This window comes from Xenia sp. Carnegie-2017, unplaced genomic scaffold (genome assembly GCF_021976095.1).
Source record: "Xenia sp. Carnegie-2017 unplaced genomic scaffold, XeniaSp_v1 HiC_scaffold_16, whole genome shotgun sequence".
Taxonomy (NCBI): Eukaryota; Metazoa; Cnidaria; class Anthozoa; order Malacalcyonacea; family Xeniidae; genus Xenia; species Xenia sp. Carnegie-2017.
Window position 1 is genome coordinate 12,816,596 of NW_025813469.1, and position 17,651 is coordinate 12,834,246.

The 17,651-nt window shown below is 35.3% G+C and overlaps 2 long non-coding RNA genes across 3 annotated transcripts; both read right to left on the minus strand.

Moving 5' to 3' along the window:
* Positions 1-13,296: 13,296 nt before the first annotated feature.
* LOC124436738 lies at positions 13,297-15,258 on the minus strand. 2 transcript variants are annotated; one of them, XR_006945464.1, is made up of 3 exons: positions 15,221-15,258; positions 13,885-13,957; positions 13,297-13,717 (listed from the first exon to the last, which is right to left on the minus strand). It is a non-coding gene; the product is annotated as an uncharacterized LOC124436738 (long non-coding RNA). The 2 variants fall into 2 exon arrangements; XR_006945463.1 differs by lacking the exon at positions 15,221-15,258 and having other exon boundaries at positions 13,885-14,524.
* Positions 15,259-15,403: 145 nt separating this feature from the next.
* Positions 15,404-16,754, minus strand: LOC124437388. Its single transcript, XR_006945678.1, has 4 exons — positions 16,693-16,754; positions 16,425-16,477; positions 16,116-16,223; positions 15,404-15,431 (listed from the first exon to the last, which is right to left on the minus strand). It is a non-coding gene; the product is annotated as an uncharacterized LOC124437388 (long non-coding RNA).
* Positions 16,755-17,651: the final 897 nt, after the last annotated feature.

Consider the following 17,651-nt stretch of genomic DNA (forward strand, 5'->3'; position numbering starts at 1 on the left):
CCCTGTTCAAAAAAGGCCATGTGATGGTAAAAATTTGCGTGAACTAGCATTCATAAGGAAATCACTTTCTTGCTCTCCTGGTAATTGGTAAAAATATTTGACACGGGGGCAAAGCGAAACAGAATTCATTTTGTCTTACAAGGGGTCAAAGCACTGGATTAATAAAACTATAGCCTGTCACATCAATTAGAATTCGCCTATAAAACAATTAACATTTTTTTGGCTGCACTAAGAATCATAGTTCTGCTCCCTCAAACAATTTCATTACTATGTTAGTATAGCCCACCTGTATCGCTGTCGTCTGCATGGCGCATTTAAGACTTGTTCATATAAAACGTCTCATATGCATTCTCTATGAATCAATTTGAAAATTAGAACTGAGAAGGTTTTGGCGTTTAATAATAAGTCCTTAATAATCGAGCTCGAGAAATTACGGACCCCGAGGTCTTTTAGTACAGACCGAGCCCGTAAGGTGAGGTTTGTACACAAAGACAGAGATCCCATATTTCTCAGAAAAGACCGAGAAAGCGAGGTTATTAAAAGAATTATTATATGGCATTATTTGACCTGAAATAAAACTTTCTGTCTTTTCTCGTCCTCGCTTTTTTGCCTTCACTCCTGTAAAATCGTCAGTAAAAATAAATCACTTGAAATTGTGTTGTTTAGTTATTAAAACTCACTTTCCAAGTGTTTTTTCTTAGACTCACATTTGTAGACGATCATTTCGTCGTTTTTTGTTTTACAAAACGTTTCCTGTTTGCTTTAGGAAGTTTGTTTGCAATTATTTGTTTTGTAAAATTACGCGTTTTGGACCTTGGTTCATTACGGAAAATAATGGACCGGTAAAAATGTTTCTGAACCAATCAAAGCGCGCCATTCTGCCGGAAGTGACGCTTGCCATATAATAAATGAAGAGCTTGTTTCGGTGTCTCATAAACATTTCACGATTTACTGAACTTCGACTGTTGTTGAGCTTATATTGAATTCCCCCGCGAAAAAAAATTCCGCCCAGTTTTAGACGCTCAAGCCTAATGGTATATGCGAGTAGTAACTTGCAAAACACCTTAATCTTTTTTTCTTACACTAAAGCAATCATAAGGTAGTAAGTGAAACTTTCTTTTTGTCTTTAAGTTGTTTCAGTTTCTGGTTGATGCGGTTGGTGGTCGTTTGGGTGGGATCTGCGTGGAGAGGTTCGTTGGTGGTGGTGTCTTGTAGGAGGGTTTTGACTTGGTCGATGTATTCTGATCTGTCCATGATAACTGTTTTGCGTCCTTTGTAGCTCGTAATATGATTATTTGGTCGTCGTTTTGCAGGTTTCTAATTGTTCTTTGTTATTTAGTGTACTGGTGGTTTTTGCCATCTGATTGTGTAGGGAATCTTGTTACTGTTTGTCGATGTTCTTGTAGTTTATGACGGAGATTCGTAAGCGGTTGTGGGCATCTGATATGAGGACATTTAACATACGGCGGCCGTTTGATTGTGCGATTTGTTGAGCGTAAGTTGTTTTTAATGGTGGTTGGTTGTTGATGCTGTTTGGTAGGATTCGTTGTCGTTTGCATTTGTGGAGGAAGTTTAGCTGTTCCAATGTCGAAGACTCTTTGCGTGCGAATAATTTCCATTTTCTAGTTTTTTTGAGAATATTTGTCAAATATTTCGGTTAAATAAGCTTAAATATTGGTAATCCAGGCATTATATTGTTTAAAAACAAAAAATTTCTTTGGATTTATTGAATAAATTTTATTGAGCTTTCGACTCGGTGCTTCGAGCCTTCTTCAGAATAAGAAAGTTATTATCTATTTAGATTGTTTTTAGCTTGTAGACGTTTAGAGTGTCTATGAATACATTCACCTGAGCATCGTCGTTGGACGTGAAACACCTTGTAGTGAATCAGATCAAAATATTGTTCAAATATAATTTAAAATTCTATTTCTCCATCTAAATTGATATTGAGCACTTTGCTGTTTTGTATACATTTTATTTGATAATAATTTATATATATATACAATGGGTAGTGATGATTATATAGTAACTATATATTAAGCAAGCACATACGGGTCCTTAAAGTCAACAACATCAATCACAACATTACATACAGCACCACTTCTAGCAAGCCATAAAACAGTGCTAGCAAAAGATGCAGGTGCACCTAACAACTCGTTATAAATTGAACAGCGTCGCTTTCATCAACATTAAAATTCAGTAGCGTCATTATCATTATCATTAATAACTAAACAGATCACTGTCATTAGAAGACGAACAAGTACGATTTGCTTTCGCTGAGAACGAATATATCAACATCTAGAAATAATGAAGCTATACAAGAGGTAAATGTCTACATAATGAATTTTTTAATATGTTTTATGTGAAATTCATAATTGAGTTGGAAATATGATCTTTAAAATAGAAAAATATTTAGAGTTAAAAATTAGTAAAGCACAGGGGCGGATTGAAACTACGTCACATTCAGCACGCGACGTAGTTAATTTCTTCACAGCAGCGAAAAAAATTAATCAAATTTTAAATGCCCCTAGCTCAAAATAAAAACAATTTGCACTGTATGGCACGAAGTTCGTTTTGTCGAAAGGACCAAGAGCATTTTCCTATGCGTCTTTTGATGGTTCGAACTCGTCTCGGTATGGTGTAGTTTGTTTCGTTGTGTGAATAATGATCATGAATTCGTTATCCTAAAGTCAATTAAATTTTTTGTGTCCTCACAACGAAAGCATTAGAAAAATAAACTATTGTCTGGGTTAGGGATAGTATTATGAGAAATTTGTGCAACAACGTGCATTCACTGAACAATGTTATTGTTTCCAAGACCTGGATTAAGCATGGGATTAAGGAATCAAGTGGCTAAAAATACTTATAATTCACTTGCGGGAGAAATAGCCATAGCTAACCCGCACAGAGTCAGCACGCCTTGAATTGTGCTGAATTTGGAGAGTAAAATCTGTTTCTTTATTGGTTTATTGCAGAGCCCTCTATAACTATATATTACTAATAGAGGGCTCTGGTTAATTGTAGTTGTGCTGACTAACGAGCCGCCGATTTTGCTGAAATGTTCAAGCGGTGTTGTGCGAAATTCAGCACAGATTGAGATTGTTGATAGCCGAGGTTTTATCTTTGAGCTTCAAAACCAACAATATTAATGAGAAGCATGGCATCTTTCACTGATCGAGTCGAAGATGCTTTTACGAGGAAAGATGAGACTTTTATGGCTCAACTCTACGGAGAGATGTTGGATTGCCTGAAAGTCAACAGCATTGTTACCAGCGATAGTTTGTTGGATCGTCTCGGTGTTGATATTTTCCGAAATATCAATGCCGAATTTTACATACCGCAGAGTGCCAAGACAAAGAACACAAATTTGGTTGCCTTAAGGTTAGAAAAGTTATGACATGTTATGCATGCATGCTTACACAAGAATATATAAGTAAATATAAATTGACTTGATGTGATGCCCGATGGATTTGTTATTTGTGTTTTATTTATGTAATTCAAAACAAAACAAATTTTAAAATTTCGATCATATTTAAAACGTTTCTATTGATTTATTTCTTGATGTGTTCAATAGTATACTTAAGATAAGATATACAAAAATGAACTTAAGCATGATATTTGAAATTTACATAACATTATTTCAGATCTGCTACAAATGGCAACTGCCTCTATAGTTCATTGTCAATTCTGCTTGTTGGTGACAACTCTGTGGTGACTATTTTGAGGCTGATGACCTCTATAGAATTAATTTTATATGCTGATTATTATGCAAAACATCCATGTTTTTCAAATCTTTTTGAAACTCAGCATAACAAACACTTCGATTCCATCTCAAGCATGGTGGCCATGTCAGTCTCTTTTGAAGCTATTGATAGTGCTGGAAGTGGTTGTTCTGTTGCTGAATTGGTCAGGGCAGAAGCTGTATTAAATGCAAAAGATATGGCATGGACTGGGTTTGTTTGTTTGCTGGCACTCTCTTCAGTTACATCCTGTAGCATTTTTTCTATTTATCCTGACATATACTCTAGTGCTTATAGGTGGGATTTATTATTTAACCAAAGAATTGAACCTCAAACTCTATCTAGAGCTTGTGCTTCCACTAGTAATTATTTGCGAGTTTTCTTTTGCTTTGAAGGTTTAGCTCCTCAAGCAACTGCATTCAAACACAATCATTATGTGCCTTTGATACTTGGTGGGAAGGGAACTAAAAGAAAGGGAAGTAGTCACTTGTCACAAGCTAAAAAACCCAGTATACAAACAAAGTTGAGGTTTACACCTTCTGGTCCTACTGAGACAACCATGACAACTAAGGCTCATCCATATGGTATATCTCACAGTAGCGCTTTGGGTTCTTGTGATGCTTCTTCTTTTATTTCATCTTCTACCTTGCAATTACCAGATAATAAAACTGCAAATGCTGATTTGCTTAGAAATCCATATGATGTTGGTTTTTATAGAGAAAAGGTGAGAGGTATGGAAATTCATGAAATTGAAAAACTTGTGAAGAATGTATTCGTACCTGATGAATGCTATGAATTTCCTAAAACTGTTGATGCAAATGGTCGCAGTAGGTCCTTTCGACATGATTGGCTGAAGGATTATCTTTGGCTTTCGTATTCTCCAAGTCTTAATGGTGCTTTTTGCTTACCATGTGTTTTGTTTGGTGATAGGTTTCCCTCCAAAAACAGTCGAATTAAAATATTTTTTGAAGCCATTAACATATTGGCCTGATGCTAAAAGTGCAATAAAAAGGCATATAAGTACATCATCAGGTCTTTCATGTTCACACTTAGGCTCTTCTTAAGGATATCTTGGATCAGAGTTCCGGTAAAAGCCAGCCAATAAATGTCATGATTGACAGTAACTTAAAGAAAAAGATTTCAGAGAATAGGAAAAAATTAGTTCCAGTAGTTGATACCATCATTCTTGCAGGTCGCATTCAGTTACCACGTAGAGGTCATCAGGATGATTCTCAGTATCATCCTCAAGTTGGTGAATATTCTGAAAAGCATGTTGGTAATTTTATTGAATTATTAAACTTCCGTGTTCGTGCAGGGGACACCATTTTGGAAACCTTAAGCATCATGATAAAAATGCCTCCTACATTTCTAAAACTACTCAGAATGAGTTAATTAGGTGTTGTGGTCAATTCATCATTGAACAGCTTCTAGTTGAAGTAAAAAAGAGCAAGTTTTATGCATTGATTGCAAACGAAACATGTGATATTTCTAATAAAGAACAGATGTCTTTGGTTTTGCGTTTTGTTGACATAAAATCGTTTGCATAATAATCAGCATATAGGTATGACTGGACCATTATAAAATGAAATTCCATATAAAAGTTGATGAAGCGTAAAGAATTTTTTGAACCATGCCGTCCATGTCGGAAGCCCTCAAAGCATATTTTTCTGCGAGTTTCCTAGGCATGCTGATGAGCTCTGATATTGAGCAAAATGGTCAAAAATCGATAATTTATGAGCAAGAATGTTAGCTCATTCCCCGTAATAAATATTTTAGAAGACCAACTGCAAAAACTCAGGAAATAGCGTTTTTCGCAATCCAACTTTAAAATTTTACTGGGGGGGGACATGCTCCTGGACTCCCCCCTAGAAAAGTCGCGCTAACGGTGTGACATTGTGCCTAAGTTCATATACGAAGCTGGATCCGCCCCTGGTAAAGCATACATTAACATCAGTACGCTATGTAATAATCATTCTCAAATATTTCTCTACAGCATTTATCGCTTTGACTAAGACAAATTGTTTAAAACAACGTTCAATCGTTTGTATTGTTATTGAATTATTGTGAAGTAGATCGAATCATTTTACAAGTTTCTAAATTATTCTAGAAATTAAAAATTGGTTTCAAAAATAAGTGTATATTATTTGCAAACTGAACTAGTCATTTCACACAACCTGTTGAATTTACGCAAAACATGCCATTCTATTTTACATATATATAGTCTAACAAAATGAAGGCAAAACTAGTTGAATCATTTCAATATAAATCAATTGAGTAAACGATGTTCAATAATTTGAAAGGCAATAAATCGTTCGTGACTTCGTGCTTATGTCGAGTCGTGTGGCTTACTTTTCGTTTACTTATTTTTCCTGCGTGGAATTTTTTGTGGTAGCGCCGCCCATATGTAAGCTCAACTTTGCACGGTGGAAGCACAAGTACATAACACGCAATTTTAAGAAAGAGTACGAACAATAAGAAAAGATAAATAATAAAGACAATTACTTGGCCAATTTAACGAAACAGTGAGCAAAGAGCACAGTTTTGAGCTGTAGAAAAGTGTCAAAGAAGGTGCATATAACTCAACAAACATCAGATCTGATCGCGCTTGTACTGGTGTTTTATCAACTTCAAAAATCCCAGCTATTCAAATTTAAAACCTTATATTGCCTTTTTGGTGCATGAGCTATGTTTGCAACTCTGCCTTCACAGTTAATACATATTTGTGAAAAAGTATCACAACTAAAACTCTTCACGTATCAAATTTATTGCACCTTGATATTTTTAACTTTTAGAAAATACGAGGTCGTTGCTAAAGTAAGCTAAAAATGAATTCAAATGAAGAAGTTATTCAAAAATCACCATCACCCATCAAAGTAGTGGTAAATTCAGTAAAATCTGATGTTTTGATTGCTGGAGGCAGTTGGGAAAAATATGGGTTTTCAAATAAAGTTGGAATATTTTCGTGGAAGGAGAATAAATGGTTTGAGATTGCATCAATGAAAATTGAGCACAGTTTTGCTTCATCATTTATTCATGATAACAATTTATTTGTTTTTGGTGGAATTGTCTGCAGGACAATTGATAGATTAAATCTCGAAAAAAGGCCTTTTACATGGAAGACATATCCTGGAAAGCTTCCATACGAATGCGGTGGTCATCAAACTGTTGTTTACAAACAACAATCCTTCACATTGGTGGACGTATTTATGATAAAATAACAGCATCTGATCTGTACAACACGAGATGTTGTACCAGTAATCTGAAGTGAACTTCAGATTACTGGTACAACACCTCGTGTTTTGAAAGAGTTGTGTTATATGCCTGAAAAAAGAGAAAGCCCTGGAGTTGAGATTGTTGATGATAAAGTTCTAATTTTTTGGAGGAAAGGGAAATAATCACCAACCTCTGTTGAGTGTTGTGGAATTTGATCCTGGGACTTTTGCATTTAAAAAAATGCCTCCACCGCGTTATCCAGTATTTGGAATGGGAACAGTTTGTTGGAAAGATAAAGTTGTTCTTCTTGGAGTCCGTATTGATGATGAAGAAATATTTAATAATGTTATCATGTATGACTGTAAGACAGGAAGGATAAGAGAATTACCATCGATGTTGGAAAAGAGATCTGAGTGTTGTGCTGTTATAACTGGTGATACAATTGTTGTCATGGGAGGAAAGAATGAAAAAGAAAAGTTTCTTAACTCAGTGGAGTGTTTTCAAATGGAAAGTAGTTCTTCATGGACATATCTTCAATCAATGAATGAACCACGATATGCTGCCATTGCTGACGTTTTACCCCTAGGACAAAAGTATATCTAGAAAAAAAATGTTCCTCAAACATTACAACTTAGTTGAAGTTTCTGTTGCTCACATTAGATGATAAATATGTAAGGTTGAAAATGTAAACTTTTATGTCCTCTTAATGTTTCACCCCTTTTGCATGCTGATTCACAATAACACACAACACAGTTTATTTCACTTTATATTGAAAATACTGTATACAGCACATATCTATCACAAACGCTGCACACTGATTAACAATTAAATATTTGCATGTATTTATTTAAAGCTAATTTTGAATTATATTGTTGAGCTTCACTTACTTGTTAGGACATCAAAAAACAATGAGCCGTACTTAAACAAAAAAGTCATACGCACAAACCTAGAAAGAAATACCATGTTGCGCAGGGTTCATGTAACATGTGACCAGTTATACAAGTTATACTGGTTACCGTATTGTTGTATTCAACTGTTATATTCATATATGCATGTTTTGCAAATTAAGTTCCTTGGAAATCATTTTTTTATTATGTATTTTCATAGCATGCTTTTGTGGATATTACACCCCCCCTCCAATTTACCGACCTGGCTTTGCCACTTTTTCAGAAAAGAAAACGATAACGTAGGGAATACGAATTCCGCGACGCGTAACTGGAATAACGTATCGATGGAATCCTTACTAATTAAGTGGTTTTATCCCTTGCTTTACTGTCAAAAGGATTATGTCTTTAATGTACCTCTGTTTTAATTTTCACTTTTTCGTATGGTGGTGATGTCATTTTTTCATGCCTTCACTACAAATAGAAGTAGATCATTGTTTTTCATCTAAGCAGGTGTAGCACCTGATGAGAAATGTGCTGAAATGCATGTGTCCTTGAATTTTTAGATTTCTTAATTTTGAATTTATAACATTTATTTTTAGAACTAGAAAAGTTGCAATGACTGTTTTTGAGTCGTTGCTCACAAATTTAGATAGTACAATGTTAAACACAAGACAATTGAAAATTTGTATAAAGTAAAAAGTATTTAAATTAACTACTACTTGATGGTTCCGTCTTTGGATGGCTTGCTTAAACACTCGGGACAGTATGTTGTTGAGAGATTATTTGTCGTTGAAATATTATTAGGTCGTTTGCAAAGTCGTAACTCGTTGGCATGTTTTTGGTAACTCGCTGTTAACCTATTAAAAACTCGTTGGTATTTCATTGGTTATTGGTTGTTCAGTTGTTGGTTACTCTTTGGTATGTTAATCGTAACTCGTTGGTAGGTCATTAGTAACTTCTTCGTAAATTGTTTATTTGACATTCAGTTGTGTCTATTTATGTCACAATTTTGTTGTGCATTTACTAAAATAAAGTTGACGTAAAAGTATTCACTAAAGTAGACAGAAAAGAAGGCACCGAATAAAGTATAGTAAAATATAATACCAATTTAAATAAATTCCGGAATTTTTAATCCTGACCAAAATACACTAAAAAATATCGCCAATCTAATACAGCTCCTTCGTGCACCAAAAAAACTGATTACTTCAGATTTCGAAGTTTTTGGTAAAGTTCAAGGTAAGTATTGAAAAAGCTTCAAAAATGCATTCAAGAAAACGAGTTTTCACCTTTTCAGTTTTCTATTGTTACATTCTTTAGGTGTTTTCTTTAAGAAGTAAACTGATAAGGTAAATGAGTTTAGTCTTTGGATGCATTCAAACCCTCGTTTTGGACTTCCAAGTGACTTTTCATAAAATCGCAGTGCCATAAAAAAGTCACCCTTCTCGAAATATGTATTTGTCAATATAACTACAAATATCAAGATCATGAAGAAAAACAAGTATTAAAGTGACGAAGAATTTATAGCTCTTGTCTTTTAATGTCATATACTTTGTATAGATTCTATATCGGGAGAACGGTAACCAATGCTTAGCAAAGCAGCTTCTTGGACATGCATCCTTTTATCACTTTTATCACTCCAATTCCCATGTCGCACGGTTAAAAGCAATAACATCACTTCAGATAAGCCTGAAGCTAAAAAAGATCAAGGGAGAAATCAAAATGGCTGTGATGATGGAGATGAGTATCCTGATTTAAAGCCTGCTCCTATCAGCTACGCTGCATGAAATTCAAGACTTCGGAAAGAATTTAAGGTGTTGCAAAAGCTTGGAAAAAGGAGGGTTTGCTTCAACTGTCAAGGTAACTTTTCATTTCATACATCGTATAAATAGGCGGTCATTTGGTGATGTGTAGTAAATTTTTTACGTGATTTGGAAATGAAATGCTTTATACACGCTTAGGTAAGTAATAAATTGGACGGTTGTTTCTATGTGATCGAAAGATTCCTTTGAATCCTAAAAGTGTGGTTTTCTAATCGCAAAATTACTCTAGAAGTGAAGATATTTTGTACATTGAAAATGAAAATATCGCAAGGTAAAAAGAAATTTATTGTCCAAAGTGAATCAAAATTTTATAACATAAGGGTTGAAAGTGAGATCCAATTTGGACGATACAAATTGCTTGGCTTATTGAATGTTATCTTTGTAGAAACTATTATAAAAAATAGTTGCTCCCTTTTTTCCATGAAGGCCATTGTTGCTTTCGTTCATAGTGAGAGAGTTATATTGTATAAGGAGGCTCTCGTGCATCACGAGAGAGGTATGAGAAAGTTACATTGTAAAAGGTGACGAGTAAAAGCACGTATAAACATGCTTAGAGTTTCTTTGAATTATAAGTCAAAAAGGCAGAGGTTTTTTGAACCCTTTGCAGTATCCTTAGATGTTTTAATTTCTTTTATGAGAAAAATGCTTGTAAAGAAAAAAGACAAATTTTAAAAAAAAAATCCCCTTTTCGGTCCATGCCTCGCGATAGGCCGAGGTAGTTGAGCACTAGACGTCGCATGTTAATTAAGGGAAATAGATAATCGTTGTTTGCGATGAAGGTCATAGATGGTTTGTTCGTGACACATGAGAAACAGTAAATGCGAGAGTTAAATCAGAAAGATATAAATTACTAAAAATTGTATAAAACATGTTTAAGGTTGTTTTTAGATGTCTAAGTGCTTGAAAAAGGTACAGTGCCAGAAGAAGTTAATCAAAACGTTGCTTGGTTTATTTTATGAGAACAAAAACTCTTGTAAACAAAAAGATAAAATTGGAAAGCAAAAAACCCCCGTTTTCGGTCCATGCTTCCCGATACCTTCTTAAGCGTAAGGCACTAGAACGCTGCATGTTAACGTTTCGGTAGGAGATTTCGGCCCCTTCCACGCTATCCTACTTGGGGATGTCAATAGCAAGCTTCCGCCCATCAGACCCCGAGATCACCTGCGATAGGCTTTGCTCGGGGTACGCAGGGAGAGTGCGGTCGCGACCCGAAACGTCTGGACCCCTAAGCCACTGCATACATATCGCACCCAGCTTCCACTGCTAGTTGACATCTACTATATGAAGTTTTAGATTTATATATATATACAAAAATTCAAATGCTTAGGAAGGTTGCGGTATTATTAAAGTCACTACTGCGCATGCCCAGATGATTTCTTTAATAATTTGCGACTAAGCCACAACAGCCCGTAAGTGATTTCTGTTAAAATGTTACTAAGCATGCAATTTTCTTCAAATTTGGTGAGTGATGCAGTTAGTCGTGCCATGTGCTCAATTCTCAATTAATTGATGTGATGTGAGCGAGAGCTACTGAAATTGGTCGTTGCCATGACCATGAACTTAGAGTTGTTGAAGTTAAGCTTAGAAAATTTTAATCATATATTTTTCGCATGTTCTTAGTCTTTTTGAGCTTGTTTTGACTAATGAATATCAAACTTATCTTACACGCATATCTGACAGAGTCTGAAGATAACTACCGCTAAGGTTATCGAAACGTCAATCAACAACAACAAAGACAGTCCTTCTCAGGACTATACCAACCTGGACGATCTACATTTACAAACATGTAAAATGATTAATGTAACGCTTGTACTCCCACTCATTACTTTGCACCACTGATTTGGCATAAATTTGCCGAAGCATGTATGTATGAAACAAAGTTAGCTCTTTACATTCACTTTCAAAGCAAATCTTGCGATTTTCGCAATCTTTTTTCTTTAAATATTTCACAAACATAATTATAAGCTGGTAGCTAAATAATTTTTTTTCTTTAGTCTTTAGTCTCACATCTGTCTCAGTTACTTTCAAAACATTAGCAACGAGCGTCAAATTCTCCCAAACCAGCCGTCTGCTAAAGGCAGGTGTTTGGAAGTTGAAAATTAAAGACGCAACGAATATCGCTCAAGGCTTTTTGCCACAAAAGATCGCTTTAGGTTTTTAAGCGATGTAACAAAAAAGAAACAAACAAACAAACAAAGAACTTACATTCAATGTTTAAAAAGCCAAACTACATCCAACCTCATATAGATGAGTGAACTAAAGCTCTATATTTTTGAACTTGTTGTGTTTCATGATTTATCAACTACCAACATGTACGCGATGCATTTTTTTTTCTGTCTATTGTAAATCTGCTTCATTACAAAACACCTGTCCCCCCCCCTGCATTAAACACAAATGAACATTCGACAACTCGGTGTGATACAACAATAAAACTTTCGAATATTCATTTAAACGAGTGGAAAATCGTTAACTTTTGTGAATGATCAATTAGATCACTTGAGCACAGAAGATAAAATACACTAACATTGTTAAAGCAATTCATTGGACATCACTACACATTCATGATACGAATAAAAGAATTGCTATACTCAACCTAATTACCTGGAGAAACATAAAAACGTTCTATGGAGACTCCCATGGATTTGATTTGTACAAACAAACGTAAGTCTATTTGTACCAATCCATTGGAATCTCCACAATGTTTTTGTACAAAGCCACGGTAATTTTCACCCTGTAATCAAAAATACAGTAGCAAGAACTACCTAAATGTTGACATGAAAAATGAACTCCGAAAAATCCACAGTTACAAAACGAATCATTATGTGAGATGGACGGCTGTCCTATATATATACTGTCCCAATTGACAATCAGAAACAAGGAAATGTCATTTCAATTGGAACTGTGTATCGATAATTCTGCTGAAGACAAACATGATGGATTGAAGCGTTACCGAAGTAAACACTGTTGTAAAACATTCACATGGCGTCATAATAGAGAGAAACTTTTTCAACGTGGACATTGTCTTGAAACATTTACACTGCACTGAAACTTATATGAATAAGGTATATGTAAACTGATATGTAAATTTATATAGTACATGAATAAGTTATAAACATAAAATTGAGAGAAACCTTATCACTATTCACACTGCCTAAATATTTACTCAGCTTAGTTAACAGTGGCGTAGGCAAGGTTCACCGTTCTAGTCGGTGAAAGACTGTTCTCGTAAAAAGATGAAAGTACTGTGTTAAGCAAATTTCTGAAAAAACCCCAAAAAAACTTAGGTCCGATATTTCTCCGTAAAGACCTCGAGCTCGGTTAATAAGAGCTTAGGAATTTTATGATTGAATATCCTACTTTGGCAATGTCAATTTATTACGATCTATCAGCGAAAGGGAATTAAAAAGGTTCGCAGTTATTCCTTCTATAATTGAGGATATTACGAGTGTTTAATCTTTAAACCTTGTATGTATATAAAGTCTCGCAAGAAATATTTATGATTTCAAAAGATTAAACTTTCATAGCTAGACACAATTTACAAGAAATAAAAGTCTTCAATATGATAACTAGCACCTGTATGAAAATTATATCAACAAGGAATAATTTAAAATTTGTAATAAGAAAATGGACAGATTATTTCAAAATACATCAAAGGAACTTTGTTTCAGTTTACATCTGACTTAAGAATTATACTTAATTATTGATAATAAAATTATTAAAAAAAGATTGCCTGTTGCAGATGGCTGAAGAGAGAAAAGTGATTCAATTCACTGCAATAGCAAATACCTTTTATAAACTTATAGCTAATTGTTTTTTGGATTAAAACAACAGTTTAAAGTAATAACCACCAAAGCCACATATGCATACCAGGATTTCAGCCTATCCATATTGATGATAAATAAGTTTGATGAAATGATTCTTTATTTCTTTGTTAATAGAAGAAAGACCTTTGATGTCTGCCTTATAACACTCGCAAAATTACTATTTAGAACTCTTGCATTACCAATGCTATATGATGCCATTGGATCCATCTTTTTCGTCTGGATGTTGTATGCAGCTATTGTGATAACGTAAGAAAAATCAGAGCTTAAAAAATCTAAACGGTCAAATATAAAACGAAATAATCAATCAAACTATTTAGCTAATACGTTTTATCTTTTCGATTGAAGACAAGATACATTAAAAGATGTCTCTTCAAATATAAAAGTAAAATAACTATTTCACCTTGCATATCTTCCGTAGGGTTTTCACGAGCTTCCTTCATGTTCATAAACTCGACTTGCATCGACTCCACCACCTGACAAAAAAATTTCGAAGCTTCTAGTGTGCGCAATTGCTCGTGAGCGCGCATGCATGCACCCAACGTCATCCGGGAAAGCAATTCGTCACGCTGGAAAATATCAGACTTGGGAACAACACTATTGACGGTAAATAAATGTTTCGTAAAAAAAAAAAACTACAGGAAGAGCGGTTTATTAAGGCAAATTAACAATGTTCTGTTTTCATGACCTTCCCTCGTTGTTCATGAGGATGAGCGTTTAATGTTCATCCCTTTTGAAGATTGACAACAATGTGAAAAAGTCTTGAAAACAATACGTGGTGAACAACGACTTAGAGAAATGCAAAGATGACGCAAGATCGTGCGCGCGCAATCGGACTTGCCGCGCGATGAAGCAGTGCACGATTGACAACAATGTGAAAAAGTCTTAAAAACAATACGTGGTGAACAACGACTTAGAGAAATGCAAAGATGACGCAAGATCGTGCGCGCGCAATCGGACTTGCCGCGCGATGAAGCAGTGCACGATTGACAACAATGTGAAAAAGTCTTAAAAACAATACGTGGTGAACAACGACTTAGAGAAATGCAAAGATGACGCAAGATCGTGCGCGCAATCGGACTTGCCGCGCGATGAAGCAGTGCACGATTGACAACAATGTGAAAAGTCTTAAAACAATACGTGGTGAACAACGACTTAGAAATGCAAAGATGACGCAGATTGTGCGCGCAATCGGACTTGCCGCGCGATGAAGCAGTGCGCAAATTTTTGAGCTTGAACCCTTTGATTACAGAACATATAAATGATGATCAAATTTGAAAGTTCTAACTTCAGTAGCTGACCAAGAAATCGCGAACAGCCTCTTTACGGTTCTACGTGATCAGTTCATACATGAACAGTGCAGTGAGAGGGTTTATAACACTTCATTTCATAATTCAACGACCGCAAATGATCGATAATTGGGTGAAGGGGAGGGTGGGGGGGGGCTGATATTCATATGTGCATGATGTGCCGTATCAAGTTCCTTTGAAATCCATTGTTTTCTATGGATTATAACATACATATATGAGTATGAGCCCACCAATTATCGATCCTCTGCGGTCCCAGTCATTTAGATATATTACTTGTGAGATTTATCAATTATCACGTTTAAATGGGAAATGTGATCGATTTTACTGGAAAATCGCATCTTCAGCTAAGGATGTGTTGGGGTGTTTATGTTTATGTTCTTGGAATTTAGGTGAAACAAACAAACAAACAAACAAACAACATTTGTATACCGGCCAGTATTAATCCCCGCCAGGGGGGTTGACCGGTCCATGAACTTTTCTACGCCAAACGTCTCTATCTCTCGCCATATCTCTCGTTATACCCATCGCCTTCATATCACTGTTCACAGCATCCATCCATCTCTTTCTCGGTCTACCTCGTTTGCGGACTCCATCAACATTCATATGCAACGTTCTACGAATTTCAGCACTTTCTTCCCTCCTAGAAACAAAGCAAAGAAAATTGCTCTTAGGTGAAATTGCTCTTAGGTTTGTTTCTTAGGTGAAACAAAGCAAAGAAAATTGCTCTTAGGTTTGTTTCTTAGGTGAAACAAAGCAAAGAAAATTGCTCTCAGGTTTGTTTCTTAGGTGAAACAAAGCAAAGAAAATTGCTCTTAGGTGAAATTGCTCTTAGGTTTGTTTCTTAGGTGAAACAAAGCAAAGAAAATTGCTCTTAGGTTTGTTTCTTAGGTGAAACAAAGCAAAGAAAATTGCTCTCAGGTTTGTTTCTTAGGTGAAACAAAGCAAAGAAAATTGCTCTCAGGTTTGTTTCTTAGGTGAAACAAAGCAAAGAAAATTAGATTTCACCTTCACAAACATTCTTTTGGTTCACTGAAAGTCATGTGTCAATTCAATAGAGCTCAACCTCAATACTGAGTTTGTGTTTTATTTTGGCTAAAACTGGACATAGCTAATTTGGTCAGAATTCCAGAGGGCCAAATTTCTAGTTCAAACACTAAATATGTCAAATAAAGCAAACCAAATCAATTTCATGCAATTTCTTGCAAGAAAATTTCCTATTCCATGGTGTTTCAATGGTATCCAAAAAAACAATGAACAAAATATTTTCCCGAAATGAAATACATTTCCCAATGGCTGTATATGCATTCATTGTAAATCATATCACCTCATTTGGATACTTTCTGTGATAGTCTTTGATAACTCATAATCTGCTGTAGAATTCAGCAAACTCATTGGGCCCAGAGATAAAGCAGATATTTCTTCTTTCCTCATCCTAGAACAGGAAAGACATTTCAAAAGTATAAGAAATGAACCAACACAAATGAAATAAATACATTTGCATTAACTGAATGTTTAAGGCAGCATTGCAATGACGCAAATATGTAGTTCGACTCACATCATGCAACGCTAGTCGGCTAATTCTTACCTTAAATTAACTAAGCTCATAAAAAACTATCAAAATGTCTATTCTTACCCATCATTATCATTATACAATGTCAGCCACGAGCTGGTAGAAGAGAGATATCTCTACAAAAAGACAGATGCACATTTCAATTAAATAGACAATGTGACTGGTGAGTTGATATACAAAATCAAATTCAATGTCTTGTGGTGTTTTGCAAACAAAAAGGCTAAATTATTTAAGCACAGGATTGTAGTTTTAAAGTTAACCTTATTTTTGTAAATGGATAAGCACTATAAGTCATTCAAGAGGTACAAAGAAATTGAATTATCTGGCAAACCTCTAATAGATCCCTGGCTCTGTGATATGAATTGATTTGGTCTTTTGGCTGCGGAAAGAGATATCATTTCGATGCAGTAAAAGTAAAGAGTAAATTTATGTTGAAAATATCGTACTGATAACTAAAGCTGATGAATACAGTCTGAATCAGTAGGTAAATTGATTGAATGATTTGGAAGACTAAAATGCTTTACCGTCTGTTTCTTCAGTAAAATTCGGTTATCGCATCTTCGAGCCTCTCGAATTTTCGTGCTGCCTTCGCCTCTATTATCGTTTCCATACTTCAATTTTTAAATTTACCTCAGTGAATTGTGTAAAAAATCACTATTTTCTTTTCATATAACTTCCAACATGGCGAAGCATTCTTGCAAAGGCTGCTTGGGATCAAAGTGGGATCAAAATGTAAAGCCAAAACCAAAAGCCAGCATCCGATACAGTGATCCAATCCTGTAATCCACCTGATCATACGCTTGAAAATTCAAGTCCGTAAAGTAAATCGCTACTCGATAATCCGCAAACTTTTAAGTGCGGCACGCCATTATTTGAATGAGCAGAAACGGTTGCAATAATAAAAAAGTACAAAATACGAGCTCATTATTAAACTGCTCAATTAGCAGAGCATGACAGCCCACTCTACAGTCTCTACTATGCCAAGGATAATTCAAGATAGTTTTTCTGATTTTGTATGCTTATACGCGCATGCGTACAGTTAAACGCAGAACAGAAGGAAGACGGCAAGGCAGTTATATCTTCATTAGATCGATTTAACAGAGCATCAGTAACGTCCGAGGAAACTTGCTCAGAGGGATTATCTCACACTAAATTCTGAAATGATACTGGATAGCTGAGGAAAAAAAGCAACATTAAGGAATTCTTGACTTGCTATCAATCTCTCTTGGGATGTACCGAATCTCAGGCAGTCACACACCAAAAGAGACAGTGGCGTAGCTAGCGAAAAAC